Consider the following 24,235-nt stretch of genomic DNA (forward strand, 5'->3'; position numbering starts at 1 on the left):
TGGGAGGCTTATAAAAGTTTTGTGATATAGGCAAGGATAAAATTATTATATTAATTTTTAAAATGATACCATAAAATTTTAAGAAAAAATAAAGTTTATATGGTTTTGAAAAGAATGTCAATTTTTTATAACATTATTTTTTCCTCTTACATTTCCTATCATATGATGTACAATTTTAATTTCTCCATTACGTAGCTCTCTTGATTAAGGTGGTATCTCACAGGACTCCCATTGTAAAGGCACTTTGTTTCTCTTTTTTTGTAGAAAAATATATTTTATTTTATTTTTAATTATGTTTACAAAATTGTACACATAAAGGGTATACATTTGATATTTTGATACAAGTATACAATGTATTTTAGACTATATAAATATTTTTCATAAAACATATTTTTATATTTTCATTAAGCTTTCAAATTATTTATATTTTACATAAGTATGGACTTACGGATTTTCATATTATTCAAGTAATATAAACTTCTATTATCATAACTTATTTTCACACATAACTTGACCAGTGGGACCAGCTTTCAGCTGGCTTCTGTATCCCTTTTAATATGTTTCCATTAGTTTTTAAACCTTTCTAAGTTTCCCGGTACAGCCCTAAATTTCAGTGTCATCTTGTCATTTAATATCCATAGCGCTGAAAATAGCCATTTCTCTCATGAGCCTTAGTTTCTTCTGGTGGAGAGTGGTAATTCAAAAGCAAGATCTTTGCATAATAATTGTTTGTTACTATTGAGGTGCCACAGCTCCAATTGTCTCTTAGTGGACGCAGCTAGGGTATGTATGTATGTATATATGTATGTATGTATGTATGTATGTATGTATATATGTATGTTTGCATGTGTCTGTGTACAGATTTATGCATTTACATCTGTATTTTTCTCTACCTATCTGTCATGTGTCTATCTACCATGTGTCTATCATTCATCTGCATGTGCAATACCATGAATTCATACCAAAACTCAAACTCCAAATCCAATCATGCACAGTTCATTTTTATTTTCTCCCTTTTCATATTTGTAATTCCTTTCTCTGACAGAAAGTGATTCCCATTATTACACACACACACACACACACACACACACAGGTTCAATCCCTTTGTATGAAACTGATCCTTCTTTGCTATGACTTCCTCCAATCCTCATACACACAGGCAGACATCCTCTTCAACACACTCGTGTTTGAACACTTTATGAGGAATAGTGCCATACATAGACATTACTTCTTACCACTCAAGTTAACATTCTTCCTTGGGCTTTCTTCTGCATGAATGGCATCTCTCTAGAGTCAGGCTTTGATACTGTACCAGTTCAGCATCACATCCCACCTCCCACCACATGGACATCTTCAATTTACATAGGCTCTGATATTCTATTGTAGGCCACCAAGACTTCCACCATTCTTCATGTGAAACTCTAACTTAAAAGTTATCAAACTAAATTTTTCAAGAAGGGAAAAAAGGCAAAGAGAAGAGAGAAGAGAAAGAGGAAAGGAACAGATGCTACATCTTCACATTACAAAAGACCTTAATGGTATGCTAAACAACAACTTTGCAATAGTTTATTTAATTGCTCTGGATTTTGTCTCCAAAATCACTGTGTCTTAGAGAGTTAAGTGACTTGTGCTTTAGAACTTTCATTTTTTTGAGTTTGCAATAAGAATGGATCCAATTATAGAGACTACAGTTAAGGACTAAGTTTGACCTGTGTAGTGAAATTGTCTGTGAAACAGGAACACAAGAATTATAGCTGTAATAATAGAGCAATTTTTAATGTTGCTGAGAAATTAAAATATAACTTTAAAGTGACACTACACATATTTCACAGAAGGGCTCTAAGATTAGAGTTAGAACAACATAATAATACATCCATGCTAAAATAATAAAAATATTGCTCTTAAATAAATAGAAGAGTGGAAATAACTGTTACGTCTACTAGAAAACCAATATTGAAGAAAATAAACAAGACTAAAACTCTAAACATATGAAGCTTTAAGCATAAATCTCACTAAGGAGTGACAAGTGAATGATGGTTATCAATTCAAAGCTGAGCATTTAGCAGCCATCTGAATTCATTTCAGGCTTAAAAATGCTTTGTGTTCTTGTGTGATTCAGAGTTTTAAATTATCTTTTACATCAGTAGTTGTGTCAGTCAGTCCAACAGGAAGCAGATGCTGAGTAGGAGGTAGCAGTATAAACAATTTATTTGGGAATAACACCAGAGAAAGATAAATGGGGAAGGAAGCAGAATTGAGCAGGATAAATCCTCTATCCTCTCAGAAACCTGTGAAAGCAAAGGGACATGGAGTAGGATTGGGCAGGGCTTCATACCATGATGCAGATGTGAAAGAGTAGCAGATAACCCAATGAGAGCCTTGGATCAAAGATGGCCCATTAAAGGATGCCGACGTTGCCATAGTTTGCATGCCAACACTTGGCTGGAGCCTGCCAATAAAGGAATTGTTTTCAGCTCATAAACTGGAGCTTACCCAGAAGGATGGAGCCAGTCAGCAAACTGCATTCTTCCCAGCTAATCAGGAATTTCTCTCTTGAAGGGCACTCCAAGTGTTGCATCTCCACGGCTACCACAACAGGATAATTTTTTCTGAAAAAGTCTTTAAAAAGTAATTCTATCAATGCAACAATTTATTCCTCTAATTCGTTCAGCATTTATCTAATGTCAAGCTTTCAGGAGACTATGATAAATACAAACTAGTTATTTCTCTCAAGGAGCTTAAGATATGATGGTAGGAAATAAAAACAGTTAAATAGCAATGAAAATGAAATATGACAGATGTTATAATAAGAATATTCTAGAAGACAAAGGATTGAGATCCTAACCAAGCCTGCAGGCATTCCTAGCACTTTCTAGAGCATGAGCAGATAAACTGAAGTCTAAAAGAAGCAATAATTGTTTAAGGAAAATGAGTTGGAAAAGTAGGTGCAGAAATCAATATTTTAGAGTAAATATCATCTTTGAATTTGGTTTGATATATTTATATAAATATATCAAATGTCTTGCTTTGTCTCTTGCTGAGAGAAGAGAAATAGCAGTCACAAAATTTAAGAAAACTGCTTAAGAGTCAGGAGATATACCTAATGCTAAATGACGAGTTGATGGGTGCAGCACACCAGCATGGCACATGTATACATATGTAACTAACCTGCACATTGTGCACATGTGCCCTAAAACTTAAAGTATAATAATAATAATAATAATAATAATAATAATAATAATAATAAAAGAGTCAGGAGACTATGGAGAAGTATACTTATTTCTAGATCAACTTTTGAGTAAGAAGGAAAGAACTTTTTAACACAAATATTAGTGCCAAAGGTAAATATTGAAAGGGTGTGGAAAGCTATAGCATCTATTATATGAATAGGAGCCATAGAAAAATGAATACCAAAGGATGACTCAGTAATATCAAAAATTACATTAATATAACTTTCCATTTAAACATAATTTTAAAACTTAAGGGCAGAAAAGCTTAATTTGTTTAAAAATAAAATTTTGAAATCAAAACTTTTGAGTGAAACAAAAATTTCATTTAAATATGTTCACTATCATCGCCATCATTTATTTATATGTATATATATGGAGAGAGACAGAGACAGAGACAGAGGGAGACAGAAAGAGAGAGAGAAAGAGAGTGAGTGAGTGAGTGAGTGTATTTCACTCCCATCGCCGAGGCTTTAGTGCAGTGGCACCATCTCTGCTCACTGCAACCTCCTCTGCCTTCCCGGCTCAAATGTTCTCCTGTTTCAGCCTCATGAGTAGCTGGGACTACAGGCCGGTGCCACCACTGCCCGGCTAATTTTTGTATTTCTTGTAGAGACAGGGTTTCACCATGTCGCCCAGGCTGGTCTGGAACTTCTGAGCTCAATCAATCCACCTGCCTCGGCTTCCCAAAGTGCTGGGATTACAGGCATGAGCCACTGCATTTTTCATAGCTTGAAAAATTAACTCCACTGAACAAGTGAGAAAGAACAAATTCTTATTTAATATAAAACTTTCAAGCTCCTGGAGAAAATGCTTCAAAATTATTTTATGAAGCATTTATCTGGCTTATTATTTTAAACTTAGTGGTGAAAATAAAAGCTATCTTCTCATTTTATTTGTGTGAACGCTGAGGGAGCCAATCTCTCAAGATGAATCTTGAGTGGCCTAGATTCAAACTGGACCTAAGTGGCCATTTTCTGATTAGAGGTCACACACACACACCTTGAGGTACTGGAAAACCCATGTGTCCTTAATTTTGGGATTTCTTAGCTGCCTGTTCCTGTTTATGCCACCTAAACCAACCAGTAGACTGTGATCTTTGTCTAAAATCAGAACTCAGCAAGCATTAACCAATTAGAACTAAGTAAGTTTGAATCCTTCATTTGCATAAGCAGGCCTTAAGTGGGAACCCTGGGCCAGAACTTCCTCTATAAATGATAAATCTTCCTTTATTGTCTGGAACACACCTCATTTTACACCAAAGGCTGCATCTCCCTGGTTTGCAAACTGCTCCATCTAATCTCTTTTCTTTAAATTATTTTTCAGAGAATTTTTATTTATACTTGTAAATAAAGATTTTTGAAAGACCAACCTATAAATATTAGGCAAAATATTCTCATTTCTATTTGAAAAACTGGATTTAATCCAGCAATACAGGCATGAAGTTTTGGAAATTATATTAAACTGCTATTCTTCCTTATATATTCTTAAACTAAATAGGGAGGAAAGCAGAAACATAAATTTTAGGAAAACACTTTGATTGACTTTTGGTCTAAAATTTGAAGGCCCTTGAGATATTACAAATAAGAAAGAGTAAAATAAATAAAAAGCTAAATATTTATGCATATTATTATAATTATAATGCGGGATTTGTCACCTGATAACTTGATCACAATGCACAAAGGTAATTTGAACAATGAAAAGAGATAATAGTAGGAATAGGGGTTATTCAAATAGCAATAAACCTAGGGAGACATATAATTATTGAAAAATTCACTATGACAGGTCATTTCTGAATATAATGAAAACTACAATTTTCAGTTTAAAATCTTTGGAGAGTTATAAAAACATCATTTATTGGCGGTGTTCTGAGTAAATAAAAATTGTATGTGCCTCGTCTCTCAAGTGTCTTGCTTGGTCTCTTGCTGAGAGAAGAGGAATAGCAGTCACAAAAGTTAAGAATACTGCTTAAGAGTCAGGAGACTATGGAGAAGTATACTTAAGTCTAGATCTACTTTTGAGTAAGAAGAAAATAACTTTTTAACAAAAATATTAATGCTAAAGGTAAATATTGAAAAGGTGTGGAAAGCTATTGCATCTATTATATGAAGAGGAGCCATAGAAAAATGAATATTAAATGATAATGCAGTAATATGAATTTTATTTTCCATTTAATATATAAATATAATTTTCCATTTAAACATAATTAATTTTAAAACTTAAGAGCAGAAAAACTTAATATGTTTAAAAATAAAATTATAAAATCAAAACCTTTGAGTGAAACAAAAATTCCATTTAAATATGTTCACTATCATCACCATAATTTATAAATTTATGCTCCAGATAATACAATAAATTATGAAAAGTAATGACCTATAATTTACAAGAAATGGCATTATAATTATGACTTGAAGATGATAACATTATCTGCTTTAAGTTACACTATCAGACATAAAAGCGAAATGAGCAGTTACAAAATAAATGTACACAATCTACAGTTTTTTTATCTATCTAAATTATCTTATAGAAAATGCAAGCAAAAGCAAGACCCAATTTATAATAAAAATAACTCTAATAAACATCATCATAAAAACTAACAAGTACCTTGAATCACCTGTATAAAGGAAGCTACACCGCTTCTTTATAGCCACAAATAGGATCTGATTGATTAAATTATTGTATTTCCTAATGAGAAATTCAACAAGATGTCAATTCTGTGTACACGAATCTAATTGATAAGTGAATCCAATTCTGATATAATAATATATATTTTATAAAACTTGAAAATAATTTTAGATTCAGCAAGAAGAATAAACCTTTGACTACAATCATTTTTGGCCAAGAAAAGTTCTATCAAAAGAAACTCATTCCACAAAGAAATAAAATATTGCAACAGTATAATAATGAAAAGATTTTGGTTCTGGAATACAGATGAGTAGGCTGTGCGATGGAATAGAATTGTGAGTCCCGAGAGTTATAGACATGTGTAGGAAATTATTTTTAATATTTTAATTTCAGAGCAGCAGGAGGAGGAAGTATTTTTTAAATAAACCATACTGCAACAACATCATCTTTTGGGTTAATAAAATGAATCTAGTTACCTTTCTGTTCCTGAATGGCCTCAGACTATATTCAAATCACTGAAGTACAGTAAAATGAAATAATAGCAGAGATGTCAAAACTATTACTTCAGAGTAATTCAAGTTAAGAGCAACAGATGATCTCATGAATAACTGGCAAGAGAATTAGCTGAAAGGCAGGCACAACCAGGAGCCTGCCTAGTTTTCCTTTGTTAGTCACAACATATACAAGGCTTAAGCTGCATATTGGTGAATAATTGCACACCAAAGGAACTAACTTCCTAGAGAGAATTGTCCGTGGGAGAATATGGATCGAACAGTGAAAAATGATAAAATATGTCCAGGAGTTTTGTTTTGTTTTGTTTGCTTTTGAAAACTTCAAGCATCTTTACCTAGATACTTTTAAAAATGTGATCTAATATAGAGTAAACTTTCTGGTCAAACTGAAAATATAAGTGCTCACTGTCCAAAAATTATCACTCGCATTTTATTATGGTTGAGATATGTCCATCTAGTCCTCATGAATTTCTATCATAATTTAGTATTGACATTCCATAATCTGTAAATTGTAAAATTTATTATTAGCAGCATTCTGCTATTCAGCTTTTCCAGGTCAACAAGCACATATCACTTTATGTCCAGAAAAACAATAAAATATAAAAAGATAATCTTAGCAAAATCATGAAAAATGGATTTGAAGAAAGAGAATAAATGCAAGGTGCACAAGTGAAAAAATTACCTATTATTAGAAATGATAAATGATAAGAAATCAACTAAAGAAATTATACAAGCAAAACTTATGATACATTAGAACAATGTTTTAAAGATACAAATGGTATCTATAATTCAAGGAAAGGTACATAATTTAAAATGCTTTTTCAATTTGATGATATTTCTAAAATCATCTATAGGTTTAGGTAAGTTTAGTTATGTTTCAAGGATATTAAATTTTTATACAATTCCTCTTCTATTTAACAGTACTAGTAGGAATGCATTTAAAATATTAGTGTACTTTTTTATTTAGCTTATAATTGATGCATAGCTATACATGTGTATGGGATACAGTGTGATGTCTAAATACATGTATACATTGCATGATGATTAAATCAAGGTAGTTAGCGTATCCATCACCTCTAACTTTACCATTTCTGTGTGATAATAACTTTCAACATCCTCTTTTTCTAGTTGTCTTGAAATATGTAGTAGATTGTTATTGGGTACAGTCACCCTACTATGTAGTAGAACTCCAGAGTTTATTCTTCCTATCTAACTGTAACTTTGTACTCTTTGACCAACCTCTCCCCATCCTTCCTTCCTTAACCTGGGGAAGCTACTATTTTACTCTCTACTTCTATAAAATGAATGTTTTTAGGTTCCACATCTAGGTGAGAGCATGCAGTATTTGTCTTTCTGTGTCTGGCTTATTTCACTGAATATTATGTCTCCAGGTTCATCCACCTCACCATGAATGACAGGATTTCATTCTTTTTTAAGGCTGATCAGTATTCCATTATATATATATATACCACATTTTATCCATCCATCAGTTGATGTACATGTATGTTGATTCTATCTTTCACTATTGATAGTAGTACTGCAATAAACATAGGAATGCAGATATCTCCTCTAAATACTGATTTCAATTCTTTTGAATGCATTCCAAGCAGTGGCATTACTGGATAATGTAGTAGCTCTATTTTAAGTATTTTAAGAAACTTTCATACTGTTTTCCATAATGGCTATATTAATTTACATTCCTTCCAACAGTGTACAAGCATTCCCTGTTCTCCTTATCCTCACAGCATTTGTGACTTTCTGTCTTTTTGATAATAGCTATTCTAACTGAGGTAGGTTGATATCTCATTGTGTCTTTGATTTAAATTTCCCTGACGATTAGTGATGTTAAACATTTGGTCATATTCCTGCTTGTTATTTGTATCTGCACTTCTACATTTGTTGCATCACTGTTTACAATAGCTAAGATTCAAAAGCAACCTCAGTGTTCATCAATAAATGAGTGGATAAAGAAAATGTGGAACATATACACAATGGAGTGCTATTCAGGTATAAAAAAGAATGAGATCCAGTAGTTTACAGCAACATGGATGGAAAAAGAGATCATTATGTTAAGTGATATAAGCCAGGCAGAGAAAGAAAAATACCACAGCTTCTCACTTATTTGTGAAATCTAAATGTCAAAATAATAGAACTCATGGACACAGTAGAAGGATGGCTACCAAAGACTGAGAAGGTTATTGGAGGGGTGAGAGTGAGGGGGAGGTGAGATGGATGATGGGCACAAAAAAGTAGTTAAAAAGAATGATTAAGACCTGCTATTTGATAGCACAAGAGGGTAACTATAGTATGTAATAATTGTATCTATCTATCTATATATTTGTTTGTTTGTTTTGGTATGTCTTTGTCTAGTTTTGGTATCAGGGTAATACGGGTCCTGTAGAGTGAGTTTGGAAGTATTCTCTCCTCCTCTGTTTTACACAATAGTTTGAGTAGGATTGGTATTAGTTTTTATTTAAATGTTTGAAATTCAACAATGAAGCCATCAGATCCTGGGCTCTGCTGAGAGACTTTTATTATAGCTCTAATCTCACTACTTGTTATTATTCTGCTCAGATTTTGGATTTGATTCTAGTTCAATTTTGGTAGATTGCATGTATCTAGATATTTGTCCATTTCTTCTAGATTTTCCAATTTATTGGCATATAGTTGCTCATAGTAGCCACAAATGATCCTTTGAATTTCTGTAGTATCAGCTGTAATGTCTTTTTTCATTTCTGATTTTATTAATTGGGATCATCTCTCTTTTTTTTCTTGGTCTAGCTAAAGGCTTGCCAATTTCGTTTAGCTTTTCAAAAAGCCAACTTTGTTTCATTGATCTTCGTATCACTGTTCATTTCAATTTCATTTATTTCTGCTTTGATCTTTATTATTTCTATTATTCTAATAATTTTGGGTTTGGCCTGCTCTTGCTTTTCTAGTTCTTTAAGATGCATAATTGACTTGCTAATTTGAAGTTTTTCATTTTTCTGATACAAGCACTTACAGCTATAAACTTAATTCTTAGTACTACTTTTGCTGTATCCCATAGGTTTTGGTATGTTGTATTTCCATTATTATATATTTCAAGAAATTGTTCAATTTCCTTCTTAATTTCTTCATTGACCCACTTGTCATTAAGAAGCATATTGTTTAATTTTGATGTATTCATATAATTTCCAAAATTCCTCTTGTTTTCAATTTCTAGTTTTATTCCATTGTGATCAGAGAAGATGCTTGATATTATTTGAACTTCTTTGAATGTTTCAAGACTTGTTTTGTGACCTAATGTCTCATGTATCTTTGAGAATTATCTATGTGCTGAGAAAAACAATGTGTATTTGCAGTTCTTTGATGAAATGTTCTGTAAACATCTATTAGATTCATTTGGTTTATAGTGCGGATTAAATCTGTGTATCTTTGTTGATTTTCTGTCTGGAAGATCTCTGCAATGCTGAAGGAGGGGTGTCGAAGTCTCCCATTATTATTGTATTGGGGCCTATCTCTCTCTCTCTTTGGCTCTAATAATATTTCCTTTATATATCTAGGTGCTCAAGTGTTGGGTGCATACATTTATAAAGTTGTTATATCCTCTTGTGGGATTGACCTCTTTATTTTTATATAGTGACCTTCTTTGCCTCTTCTTATAGTTTTTCTCTTAAAATCCATATTGTCTGATCCTATCTCTTTCTCTACCTCCTCATAAAGGCCAATAATGATTAGATATGCCCTTTTGAGGCTATTTTCAGATCCTATAGCATGTTTAATTTTTTTTTATTGCTTCAATTTTTAATATCTTCTTTTAAGAAAGTACATACAATAAATGTGTAAATTTACATTTAGTTATAAAATTTAAGACATTTAATTTTTTTAAAAAATGGCTGGTCTTAGGACAACCTGTTATTATTTATTAGTGAACTTGGTCAGAAATTCAAGTTTTGTTATTAATCAAAAAGATAATCATTGGATACTTAAGAATACATTTTCTTTTTTTTTTATCTTTTTTTTTTATTATACTTTAAGTTTTAGGGTACATGTGCACATTGTGCAGGTTAGTTACATATGTATACATGTGCCATGCTGGTGCGCTGCACCCACTAACTCGTCATCTAGCATTAGGTATATCTCCCAATGCTGTCCCTCCCCACTCCCCCCTCCCCACCACAGTCCCCATAGTGTGATATTCCCCTTCCTGTGTCCATGTGATCTCATTGTTCAAGCATGTTTAATTTTTAAATTCTTTTTTTCTTTTGTCTTTTCTGACTGTGTATTTTCAAATAGCCTGTCTTCAAGCTTAATACTTCTTTCTTCTGCTTGATCCATTCTGATATTAAAGGATTCTGATGCAGTCTTCAGTACACCAATTGCATTTTTCAGCTTCAAAATTTCTGCTTAATTCTTTGTAATTATTTCAATCTCTTCATTAAACTTGTCTCATTGAATTCTGAATTCCTTTTCTGGGTTATCTTGAATTTCTTTGAGTTTTCTTAGCACAGCTATTTTTAGTTCTCTGAAAGGTCACATATCTGTGTTTCTCCAGGATTGGTCCCTGGTGACTTATTTAATTCATTTGGTGAGGTCATATTTTTCTGAATGTTGTTGATGCTAGTAGGTATTCTTCAGTGTCTGGATCTTGAAGAGTTAGGTATTTATTGTGGTCTTCACTGTCTGGGCTTATTTGTAGTAGTCCTTGGTAGGAAGGCTTTCTAGATATTTGAGAGGACTTTGGTGTTGTGATCTAAACTGTTTCTGCTTTAGTGTGCACCCCAAGCCCAGTAATACTGTGGTTTTTGCAGACTCATAGAAGTACTGCCTTGATGGTCTTGGACAAGTTCTAGAATAATTATTCAGATTACCAGGTAGAGACTCTTTTTCTCTTCCCTTACTTTCTCACAAACATACAGTCTCTGTCTCTGTCTCTCTCTCTCTCTCTGGATGTGTGCATGTGTGTGTGTGTGTGCGCGCACATGCATGTTCTGAGACACCTAAAACTGGGAGTGGAGTTACACAAGCACCCTTGTGGCCACCACTATGACTGTGCTAGATCAGACCTGAACCCAGCACAGTGCTGGGTCTTGCCTAACGCCTGCTGTACCCACTCCCTGGATACTGCCTATGTTTGCTCAAGGCCTGTTGGGGTAGAGCAGGTGAGAAAGCCAGCCAGGCTCATGTCCTAGTCCATTCAGTGTGGTGAGGTCCTGCAGACTCCAGTGGGTCCACAATTAGCATTTGGGAGTCAGGAACTAGAGTCAAAAACCTTAGATGTCTACCTGGTATTCTATTGTATTGTGGCTCAGCTGGTACTCAAACCACAAGATACTGTCCTTCCCACTCTTCCCTCCTCTTTCCAAAGGGAGAGGTGCCTCACTCCATAGCCAGAACCACCCCTGGCCACAAGGAGTACTGCCAGACTACCACCCATGTTCCCTTAAGGCCCAAGGTCTTTTAAGTCAGCTTGTGGTGAATGCTGCCTTGCTTGGGACTCACCCTTCAGGACACTGGGCTTCCTTCTGGCCCAGCACAGGTCCATAAATGCCATATAAGAATCTGAACTTCTTTAAGAGAGTTACTCTGAATTCTTTGTCATACATTTCAAAGATCTTCAATTTTTCTAAGACCATTACTGGTGCTTTGTTTCTTTTGATGTTATATTTTCCTGAGTTTTCACAATCTTTACATCTTTATGTTTATGCCTATGTATTTGAGGAAACAGCTATCTCTTTCAGCTTTTTCACGTGTTCTTTAGTGGTGTTAGACATGTACTACATAATATTGAATTGCTGCTCTGCTGTTGCTTCTCATTCTGGGGAGGAAGTAAAATGAGCACTAGAACTAAAGCCCTGCACTAGAACTAACTTGCTGCCCTGCTGTTGTATGCTTGGAATGGTTATCATCAGAACTTATATGCTGCACTGGAACTTAAATACAGACTTGCAGTGGTTTCTGGGTCTGGGGAAGACTTAAGCAAACACCATTGCCAACCTTTAACTTGTTTCCAGATCACGGAAATGTTCCACAAAAGCATCTGGGTTTTCTGAGAAATCCAATCAGGAATTTAGGCCTTCTCACAGATGGTGCCCCCTGCAGCACTGTGGTGTCAGCCAATCACTTCACTGTGGCATCCTTACTGATCAGAATGCAGAGCAGCAGCCAAGATCCACATACCAATTTCTGTGATCAGTGCCCTCACCCCTTGTCTCCAATTCAACCCAAGTGGTTTTATCCCTCCTGGTACTTCCACGGGATGGGATCAGATCAGGTGCCCCACAAATATTCACAAACTGGTGGGGAGATTGAATGCCTAACCTCCAATTTCTTCCTCTCACCTGAGAAATTGTAGATCTAGAGAAATTCTCTGCAAGTGATCTTATGCTGGCTTGGGGGACAGGGACAGGATCAATGGTCTAAAATGACCATTCCTCTTACCAGTCATGGGTTTTCTCATTTCTCTGTGCACATGGGGTTTTCTGCTTGTCTTCAGAGTTCTGATGTATTCAGGGTGATATTCTTGTCTTTGAATAGTTGCTAGTGTACTTTTGTGGGTGAAGTAATGCTGGAGAATCTTCTATTTTGCTATCTTGCTGACATTACTCCAGTGCACTTACTTTTGAGGAGTATATATTTGTATAATTTGTTATTAATTTTCTCTTTAATTTTCATGATTCTTTATTGCAGTTTGATTGGAGAAGATTAAATGCTAATGTTTGAGTCAATTCCAATCAGAACTCAGGCTACAATCTGTGACTCTGTATTCTAACTTAAAGAGAAAAATAATCAGACAGCATGATAAGAAATGGAATTACAGAATGAGCAAATATAAATGCAAAGTACTAACTAATGTTTAAGTGTTAGTGTATCTGGGAGGCATTCCTTTTAAGAGATTATGTTAACATCCTATGAAAATGATGTCCAGTTAAAGTCTGTCTAATAATCTACATGTGTATAAACCACTTGAATAAAGTAGCTGTCATAAATTTTGTGCATTTTCAGTGCAAAGACTACATACAAAATAATGAACTAATATGAATAATAAATTGCTAAAGGTGGATAAACTAATTTTGTGGAGTAGTTACAGAATAAAAGTGCATTAAAGAAAGTGAATTCTGAAAAAGTACTGCATTTTCCCCAAACTTTTATATTCTCTCAGCCATTTGTTTTTATTTCAGAGGAGAGTCTTGAAATATAAGCCATAGCTTTATTACTCTTCGTCTGTCTTTCTTTTTTCTGTTGTTCTTTCATTCTTTCCATGTATATCTCTTAAAACAAGTAATCAATGTTAATTTAGAAAAAAAGAAAATAAAAGATAAAAGTAAACTAAACAAGCAAGCCAATAGGTATGTTCTTCAATATGAATATACTTACATTAACATTGTTAATATCTTGGGGCACATCTGTTCACACATAATTTACATACCTATTTATTGAAAACTAATAATGGGATTTTATGTTAAAATTGCATATTTTTCAGTACATACTTGTGTAATTTAACAATATATTATTGACATATTTTTTATATCATTCACATTTTAAACAAATACAACGAGCCCCTACTATATGTCAGGAATATCCTCAGCCCTCAAGATACAAAAGACATAAAAATCTGTTTTTTTCAGTGCTTACAAAATAAATTTACAAATTATATGTTATGTTATATAATTTATAAATTATGTATCGAACAGTTTTAAGTGTTATGGAAGTAGAATGAAATGGAGTATAGAACATCAGAGATGTGGGAAAATTCAAATCTCACATAGGATGGTCTGAGCAGACATTGACAAGAAAGTGACATTTAAGGTAAGCAAGTGAATTAGCCATACGAATATCGGGGAGAAAGCACAGTATGACCAGAAGGAGCAATCATCGCAAAGTCTTTAAGTTAGGTGTTAGCCCAGAGCATCCATCTGTCTTTCCTTCCTTTATTCTTCAATTTTCCATTTCTTAAAGAATGAGAGACAGAAATATGCTTATAATTTTTCTACTTGGAATATACAAAGAAAATATATGGATTTTTATTTTTGACTTGTAGGCCTTTTGTTCCACATAGTTTCAGAGTATCTCTGAACTCTGAATTCTGATTTTTAAATTATGAGTTATGCTTCCTGTTCTTTTTTCCATCTTTTTGAAGGTATAATTGACAAAATTGTATATATTTGAGGGGTATAACATGATATCTTGATTGTATATATATATATGTATATATATGTTCTTTTAGTGTCTCTAGAACACTAGTTCCATGATACTACGATAAGACTAAAATTTGCTGTTCATTTAACATTCTAAATAAAAATGTAAATATCTCTCAGAAATAATTCCCTATTATGTTCTGATATTTATAGAATTTTGAAATTACATTAGAGAACTGAACTGGCACTTCAGATTTGCTTTACGCTCACAACAAATGCAGTGAATCATATAATCAGACTTAGGAACTTAGCCTTAATCAGGCCCAAAGCTGGACTCTTTCTATAACACACAGACTAAAGCTCCCAAAGGCAATATCTGAACGCTTTTATATTTTAAAAAATTAAATTCTTACAAAGAAGAGGAATTCATGTTACTGTTATTTTTAACTCTTTATAGAATAAATAAAGTCTATTTTAAATTACAAAATTAAAACAAAATTTCTGGTGAAATATTTTCTGTATCTAAAATTTTTAATTCCTTCTACTTTCGAATCACTAAGATATTTATACTATCAAGTATATTTTTGAATTTATGACTAGGACAGCCGTCACTTTCCCAAAAGCACACAGTCTAAAATAAATATATTGAAATGAATGAAAGATGGGTGGTACATTTATCCCATTTGCAATGGCAAAAGTTTATTATTATTATTACTTTTATTTTCCAATGTTTTGATTAATGTCATTAATCTCTCTTCAAGTGTTGAGATATACACCTCTTCTTGAAGCATCATCTTACCCTGAAGTCACACTATTTTGACCCTGAAGTCAAACATTTCTTTAGATGAACATCCATTGAAAACAAATTTTGCACAATCACATGTTCTGGGCATTTAAATTATTTTATCTAACAAAAATATCAACCAAAATACATACTTGTAAATTTTAGAGACCTACTCTGGCTAGTAAAAATATATTGTCAATTTAAAGATATTAGAATGTGACCGGACATGGTAGCTCACGTCTGTAATCCTGGAGCTTTGAGAGGCTGAGGCATGGGGTCACTTGAACTCAGTACTTGGAGACCAGCCTGGGCAACATGGTGAAACCCCGTCTCTACAAAAATACAAAAATTGGCCCTGCATGGTGGCATGCACGTGTAGTCCCATGGACTTAGTGTGCTGAGGCCGGAGTATCACTTAAGCCCGGGAGGCAGAGGTTGCAGTGAACCGAGATTGCACCACTGCACTACAGCTCGGGTGACAGACTGAGGCCCTGTCTCAAAAAAAAAAAAAAAAAAAAAAAAGAAAGAAAGAAAGAAAGAAAGAAAGAAAGAAAGAAAGAAAGAAAGAGTAGAATGCTCACAATATACCCAGGAATGCTCACCAAACCAAAACTGGATTTGAGTATTTGTAGCCAGGAAAAAAAATTTAATTCACATCAGCTTCTTTGCAGCATGGATAGCATTGCTTCCTGTCATTGATACCACAACTGGTTATACAGATGAAGAGCTTGCAACCCCATTACCAGTCATGTCAAAAGCCAGATGTTCTACTTAGAACCTTTACCAGGATATAGAGTCTGCAAAGCTCTTTGCTCAGGTTTCTATTTACTCTAAGATTTCTGGGGGCTCATCTGATTGGAATAGTCAAGGCCACATTCTGGCTCCTACATTTTAGAGGTAAGATTGATAATATGATGAATTCTTTATACACATGAAGGTTATGTAAAAGATGTTTGCAGCCACAATGTGTAACTAATATTCATTACATCATTAAGTGAGCATTAGTATCCCAATGTTATAAATAGAAGACTAAGGCCCATTTGATTGCCCTAGTTCTCCTTGTCACAAAAACTAATCCTTCTTGAACGATAGTTCTTATGTCACAGTGCCCTATTTACAAACCTTTAACTTGTATTGAATTCAAAAACAATTCAGCGAATAAGCCACCTTGATAGTTCATAAAAGGTTATACTGATGACATACTGTATTAAAACTATCTATTAAAAATTACGATTATGTAGTTAAACAAAGCTGTTAGATAAAATAAAACCATTTAACATAAAACCTAGCACATCCTTAATGACCAATACATGAAAATAATAACAAGCCCAATAAAAAATGTAATTAGGCAGCAAAATTTTCTAGAAAATAATTACCACTTGAACCTGAATATGAATACTTAAGTTCCTTCTTTTATTATTATGTTCATTTTTTTCTCATTATTCTATATACCTGCAGAGCTTGTTCACAGATTTAAAACAAATAGAACTGGGGAGTTGGAAGACCTCTTGGATAATTTATGGTCCCATACTTCTATTTAATAAATGATGGAATTTAGATCCATAAATATAAATTTGCTTTTAAGAGTCTAGTTATTCAGATATCTCATAATGCAGTCCAGTTTAACATCTTATGCCAGGATTATCTTTCCATTACCAGGGTCTTTCTGCTACTACAATATCTGGGAAGTCCCAGTGTTCCAGATTGTTTTCTGGGTCACAAATCTGGCACGGCACGTGCTGCATTTTATTGTTAGACAATATTTATGTAAACCTAAGCAATCAACATTTATTACATATTTATAATTTGAAATATATATTTCTTTTCAATACCAAATATTTTTGCCATAAATGTGACATCAATAAATATTTGTCTATTGATTAGATTGTTATTATTTAATGCAAAATGTTTTATACTATTTTAACGTACTATATAAGTATAGAAATAAAATTACTAGCTAAAAATCACACCAGAAACTGTTCTAACCACTCTACATACGTTTTTACTCCTTTAGTTCTTACTCTAGGTACACTTCTTTTCTTTTCTTTTTCTTGTCTTCTTTTTGGTACCTAATCTAGGTTGTTTTTATTTTAAAAATAACATTTTTAAAGAACATTTCAGCATTATTCATAATACTGAACATAAAGACACAATGTAAGTGTCCATTAATATAAAAATGGATAAAGAAAATGTGGTATATTTACACAATGGAATGCTACAGCTTTATAAAAGAAGGGAATGCTGTCATTTGTGACATGGGTGGAACTGGAGGACATTATACTGAGTGAAATAAGCCAAGCACAGAGAGACAAATACCGTATGATCTCACTTATATGTGGAATCTAAAAAGTCAGTCTTTACATCCTCCTGTAAAGTCCTGCGTAATATCGTTATTCCATTTCAAAAACAAATAAATGAGACCAGAAACAGGGCGATTAGCTGTCTTGCCAAGGACCACACAATAAATGCTAGAGCCAGGTTTCAGAATCAGTCAGCCTGGCTCCAGAGTCAATATTTTCTAATGACTCTTGCCTTCAAAGTCCAGTTAAGTTAAAATATGTAATTTCCCCCTTGCATATTTTATCATTTGATAAATACCTTTATTGTCAACAGAAGTGGAGTTCACCTAAACTCTTATAAAAACCAACGAAAGAAGAATGACCTTTTTATTTTAAATTATAGGCAAGTATTCATACCTCAGGCTAAGGATAAAGTGTGCTCCAAACCACTCCTTCAGATTGCCAAACTCTTCCGTGTAAGTAAAGACTGCTCTCTGTAATTTACACCCAATTTGCCTATACTGTTCTCCCTGTGTAATTGACACCAAGTTATTATTATACATAATAAATAAACTCCACGGTTGGAAAAAAGATAGAGTAACAGGTGCTTCCCTTTATACATGTTATGAATGTAAATTAGAGCACTATTTTAGTGTAAATGTTGACACCCATCTGTATTAAAATGAGGACTACACCTTTAACCCCACTATTTTAATTTTAATATTTTCTTTCACTCATAATGAACACTTAGTACATAAAAAATTGTGAATACTGCATTATTGCAAAAGTGTTAAACTATAAGTAGCCTAAATGTCCATCCTCATATGACCCTTTAAATGCACATGAAAGACAAGGAATGGTATATTTCATGATTGTATGATTCTGACAGGCTCACAGAATTTCTTATGTCTTGGTCAGCAGACATAAGAAACCAATGATATAAAAGGTAGACAGGCATTGAAAGAAAAATGAAAAAATAGTGGGGCTTACCCTACAGAGCACAGGAGCAATAGCTATTCTGAGTCCAAGGCAATATTACATTGTGGTGCTGTCTACTATCCATTACAATCAAGTAGACAGTGTCTGTGTGACAGATTTAAGTGTATATACAGCATGACAGAGAAATGGAGGAGAGTCAGCAGGAAATGTGAGGAAGTTGAATGAATATACATATATATATAAATCATATGTATGTATATTTAATCCCATAGAATTAAAATTTATAATATAATGATAATAATTTCATTATTATGGCACCATATAAATGAACCTATATTTTGTATTTTTAAATAAAGGTAATACCTTTTGTTTAGTTTAGTACAATATTAGCTATTATAATATGTGGACATTTTGTGTTATGTAATAACTATCAATACATTTTTTCTCCGTTTTATTTAATCTTTGCAGCAAATCATTAGATAAGTTCAATGGAAATTAAGTGAAAATGAATCATAAGGAAAATTTCACTTAGGATGCAATAGAGTTTCAATGAAGTGCTACAGTTTGGAAAATCATTTTAGTGAAAAAGAAAAAAGACACATGTTTTCCATTGGCTAAAATAAATTATATTTAAATAAAGTCTCTTTAGAAATATAAGGTTTATACTGGTACAGTGAAATATATAAAAATAAATTAATGTGTACTTTTCAAAACCAGTGAGATGTTCACTTTCATATACATGTGAATATGTGTGTGTGTGTGTGTATATATAGATATATATAATGATTTATGTAGCACACAACCTATTTCTTTTTTTTTTATTTCTCACCCCTCAGTACCTCGCCCCATAATTTAAATTGCTTTAAGGATTAGAAGCAGCTTATATTTTGTAAGAAGGCCAATCATAATGGAATATTTTCATGTCTGTAATTGGACTGTTTAAATGTCTAGATTACATTTCTACAAATACGAAAAATGGGTACCACAGATAGGAGGAATTTGAGAGTATGGAGGAGAACCTATTTTTCATCAGAAGAGAGACTTGGCTCAGATTTATCATTTTTTATATTGTCAACATTTAAAATGTGGTGTAAGACCCCTTTTTTCAAGAGAGAAATCTGAGAAGTAGTCAGAAATCATGAATTCATGAACTTTTTTTTTAACTAAATATTGATACCACTTGAAAGCAATGTGCTTTTCAGAGGACAAAAGTCTATACAAACTTTTGCAGATATCAGTACCAAATATTAGGGATCGACTCTTGTACCTCACACTCATCCTGGATCTGACTGTTACCATTTCATTTTATGCACAGCAATATCTCTGTGAATAATGCAGCTAGAAGATTACTTGATGCTATTTACTTTCTATTTCTGAACACTTTATATACTTTTGCATGGTTTAACTTGTCATATGAAACATGAATCTGGGAAAATGAGAAAATTTTAGGAACCAATAAATTTCAGAAACCAATAAATTTTTATAGTTTGGCTTTCAACTCTGCAGGGGAAAAAAAACTTCATTTGCAAAATTTTCCTCTTTTAAGGAAAGAATCAGGCAAATTTGGATTTGTTATAGTTCTAATTGTTTTAAAAATATTTTTCTTGGTCTTTTTCTTTTAATTTTATTTTATTTGAAACAGACAAATAACTTTCATTTCTGATATTGTTATAAGGAAGTAGATAGGTAAGTGCAAAAAATGGATGGATAGATAGATAGTATGAGTGTTTAAAATAATTTTAGTTTCACAGAAGATGCTTAATTATTGATACCAATTAATGGGAAGATTTTTTTCTACTTTCAAACCCAAACATACAACACAGCATAGTCAATTGTTACATTTTCTATAATTAAAGTCTATTTCTGAGGCTCCAAAGCATATTGTGTGTTTCTCCATCAGGTTATCGATCCTCTTACATACTACATACCGCTCTACATAATAGATATTTGCATTTGTAGCTCCGATCTCTCTCCATCGTGGGTTCTTGAGGACTGTGACCATATTTATTCTCCATAGTAACCTCAGAAATGATCACAGGAATTGGTCCATAATGGCCTTTTAAAATAGTGAGCTAAAAAGGTTGTTAATTTAATAAATTGCTTATTTAGTAATGTAAATAAACAATTACATACAATCGAAAGGCTATAAGGGCTGAGCATGGTGCTCACTCCTGTACTCCCAGCACTTTGGGAGGCCGAGGTGAGAGGATTGCTTGAGCCCAAAGTTTAAGGCCAGCCTGGGCAACATAGTGAGATCCCGTATCTATTAAAAAAATAAACTACACAAGACACACACACACACACAACAGCTGTTCAAAGTCATCAGAACCAGATGTAAGCCTAAACTTTTGACCCATTTTCTATGTGACTTTGAGAAAGTAACATTCTCTTTATTAATCTATGCAAATAGCTGATAGATTATATCTGTCTTTTTCTGTTAAAATATTTCATAATTCTTTACTTTTAAATAACTTGCTGAAAATCAACCAACAATTTACTTGAATAACACTAACTTAAAAGTTAGTATTTAAAAGAAGATATATCCATTAATAACAAGTAGAAAATCTCAGTCACTTCTAAGAATGGAGTTATAACTTGCTTTTGAATTTTGTCTCTTCTCTGCAAATTAACTCCTCTGGAATAAGCAGAGAATTTTTACTCCAGCCTGGCAATAGGCATGATTTATTGGGTGTGGTGGTTCAGTCTGCTTCACAGGTATCCTCTGGTTAATGTTGCCAATCTGCATCCACTTAGTGACCTGCTATTAGCTTAATGACACTGTTATTAATCACTGAGAATCAAAGAATGATATAAAGAAAGCAAAGCAAAAAAAAAAAGACTAGGTCTCTGAAAAGGAACGTTATTATCTAAGTCTAATTACAATAACCCTATTAAAAACTGAGGATTCAAGAATGGCTTAGCAAAATGATGAAATCAAGAAAAATGGGATATTCTGTGCTTGAACAAGCTTGTGTTAGAATTCTAACTGATGGTGTTTTCTTTGACTCATTTTTAGGCTAGACTGCATGCTTGTTATATTCTCTCACTATGTCTTTTGAGTGTGGCATTTTAGGAGCACTTAGGGACTAGCTTTCTTAAAATTACTGATTTGGTAATTTCTCCTATATAGAACTTAGATCTATTAAACTACAGTTGCAACTAACTATAAGTAACTTAAGCTACCTTAAGAGTTCAAAAGCAAAATTTGGAATGAGGATATGTGGTTGTTTCACAAAATCTTGCAGCTGAAATATAGTGATGATTCCCTTGGCAATGGACAGGATCCAGAAAATAACAGACCCTTACAATGAACTCAGTCTCTGTTGTTGATTACTTTCTTCTTTGCAGTCTATTAATATTTCTAATCCAAGCATTCTCTATTCCTTGCTCATTACCAAGCACATTTTCACAGAGTAACCTGAATTTACAGGTTACATATTTAATCATCAGCAAGAACTGGCTTAGAGTCTCCCATGGCTTATTACAGCATCCTATGGGGAGGTCCAATGGATTGATAAGGATGTTTTAAACACTAGTCAAATTAATGTGGACCATGGGACTGGACATAATGTTGACTGTGAGGGTGCAGTGCTGTGGATGATGCTCTTCCACAGTAAATAAATAAATATAATATAGTGTTTCAAATGTGGAAAAGATACCTAACCATGTCTACTATAGAACTTTTATGATGTTGAGTCTTTATTTCTAGTCTTTCCCCATTTTATTGACTACTCTTTGAAGGGGAGAACTAGCATTCAAAATACATTTCAGATTTTAAGAGATTATAAAAACTATTTAGTCCAAACTCCTTTCCCATCTCATGCAAAGCTTAGAGAGGATCAATCTCCTTGTGCAAAGATTTAAAAATATTTGCATAAAGACCTGCTTATATTTAATATACTTTAAAAGGATATTCAAGTTTTAGTGAATTATATGTTATTCAATAACATATAGAATATTATATATATAGCATTTACAATTAAGGAATATACAAACTTCAAATATATAGAGAAAATTTTACTACATCTTATTCAAATGTTCATTGATCCATTAAACAATAAATTATCGATTTACTTATATATGAATGATTCAAATCTTTGCTAACATGCTGTTTTTCCCAGACCTCTGGTTTTCCCTCAAGTAGTCGTATTTTAAAATGTGAAGAATTTTTACCTCAGTCTGGCATGGACTACAAAGCAATGAGTATCTGAAAAGATCTTAGGAAACCTTGTATTCTGTTATCCGCATTCCTATTAAGTGCACTAACAATAGCTGAAACAAAGTATGGCTTGTATAAAGCAGCAAAATGCATAGTTGTTCAGTTACAAGAAATACTAAATTTCAGTTCTTGGGTAAAAATTGTCCACTTTCATCATGCTGAAATTACTTCAAAATTAAAAGTTAAAAAAACATAATAATATTATGGTTGAGTATAAAACTATCCCCTGATGCCAAGCCCCATCATAACATTATATAAAGTGATTTAATTTTTTTGAGACCCAAGTCTCACCCTGTTGCTGAGGCCAGAGTGCAGTGGCATGATCACAGCTGACTGCAACCTCAACCTCCTGGGTTCCAGCAATCCTCTCACCTCAGCTTCCCAAGTAGGTGAGACTACAGGCTTACGCCACCATGCCTCACTAATTTTGGTATTTTCTGTAGAGACGGGGTTTTGCAATGTTGCCCAGGCTGGTGTCAAACTCATGGGCTCAAGAAATCCTCCCACCTCTACTTCCTAAAGTGCTGGAATTAGAGATTTGAGCTACTGGACAGGACTAATTTGAATTTTTAATACATTTTGTTAAAAATCACAATTGAGGTAGGACCTAGAAATTTATGCCATTCAGCTTTGAAAAAAAATGATTCATATACCATGTCTATAAGCACATTTGTTTCTATTCGGATAACTTGTAAAATATTTAGAATCATGATATTGAAATATGTAACGTACCCTTTCATATAACGCAATATTTTTACCAATTTTTAAAATCACTATTCACTTACTATAATTTATGTAGCTATATATTATTCCATAATATAGAAAAAGAATGTATTATACACATTCCCATTTATTGTATGTTATGTGGTATCTACAAATAAACATTTAAAAATAATGATGCAGTTACCATGCTCGTGTGTAAATGTACACTCGAATCTTTTATTTTGTATTTAATGGAGTACTCAGGTCAGATGTAGCATTCATTTAGTTCCTAGAAAATATCAGAGCATATCATAATTTTCATCAATAGAATGGAAACTCAGTACATGCTTTCTAAGGATATTAATAGCTATGTAGTATATCTAATTATAGTATATAATACATAGTATAATTATAGTATATAATACATAGTATAATTATAGTATATAATATATACTATATAGAAGAATGTAATTATACTATATAATATGTAGTATACAGATGAATGTAAAATCTATAAAATTTATAAATATATTTAAAATTGATAATGTAGAAAATATAAGTAAAATTGAAAAACTTATTGGTAAAAGTACTCACCTTTGCAAATGGAATAAAATAAATGTTTTTAAATATTAAAAATAGGCAGTATGGTAAAACCTATCACAACTGAGATAAAAAAATGGCTATGTTATAAAGCAACAAATTGAATACATATGTTTACTTAAAATTAGAATATCTATTTCCACTAGATATTAAAATAGTAGCAGAAAGTAGAAATAAGGCTAGATAATGATGCCAAATAAATGCAAATAAGAAGAAAGTAAGTTCCTT

General features: G+C 32.9%; 1 long non-coding RNA gene across 1 annotated transcript in view; it reads right to left on the minus strand.

The window, feature by feature from the left end:
- Window positions 1-24,235, minus strand: part of LOC112204429 (uncharacterized) — a 110,579-nt gene that overhangs the window by 77,817 nt on the left and 8,527 nt on the right. The window contains exon 2 of the long non-coding RNA XR_002938079.2: window positions 2,494-2,619. This is a non-coding gene — a long non-coding RNA (uncharacterized LOC112204429). The remainder of the gene's footprint in view (window positions 1-2,493; window positions 2,620-24,235) is intronic.

This window comes from Pan troglodytes, chromosome 11 (genome assembly GCF_028858775.2).
Source record: "Pan troglodytes isolate AG18354 chromosome 11, NHGRI_mPanTro3-v2.0_pri, whole genome shotgun sequence".
Lineage (NCBI taxonomy): Eukaryota > Metazoa > Chordata > Mammalia > Primates > Hominidae > Pan > Pan troglodytes.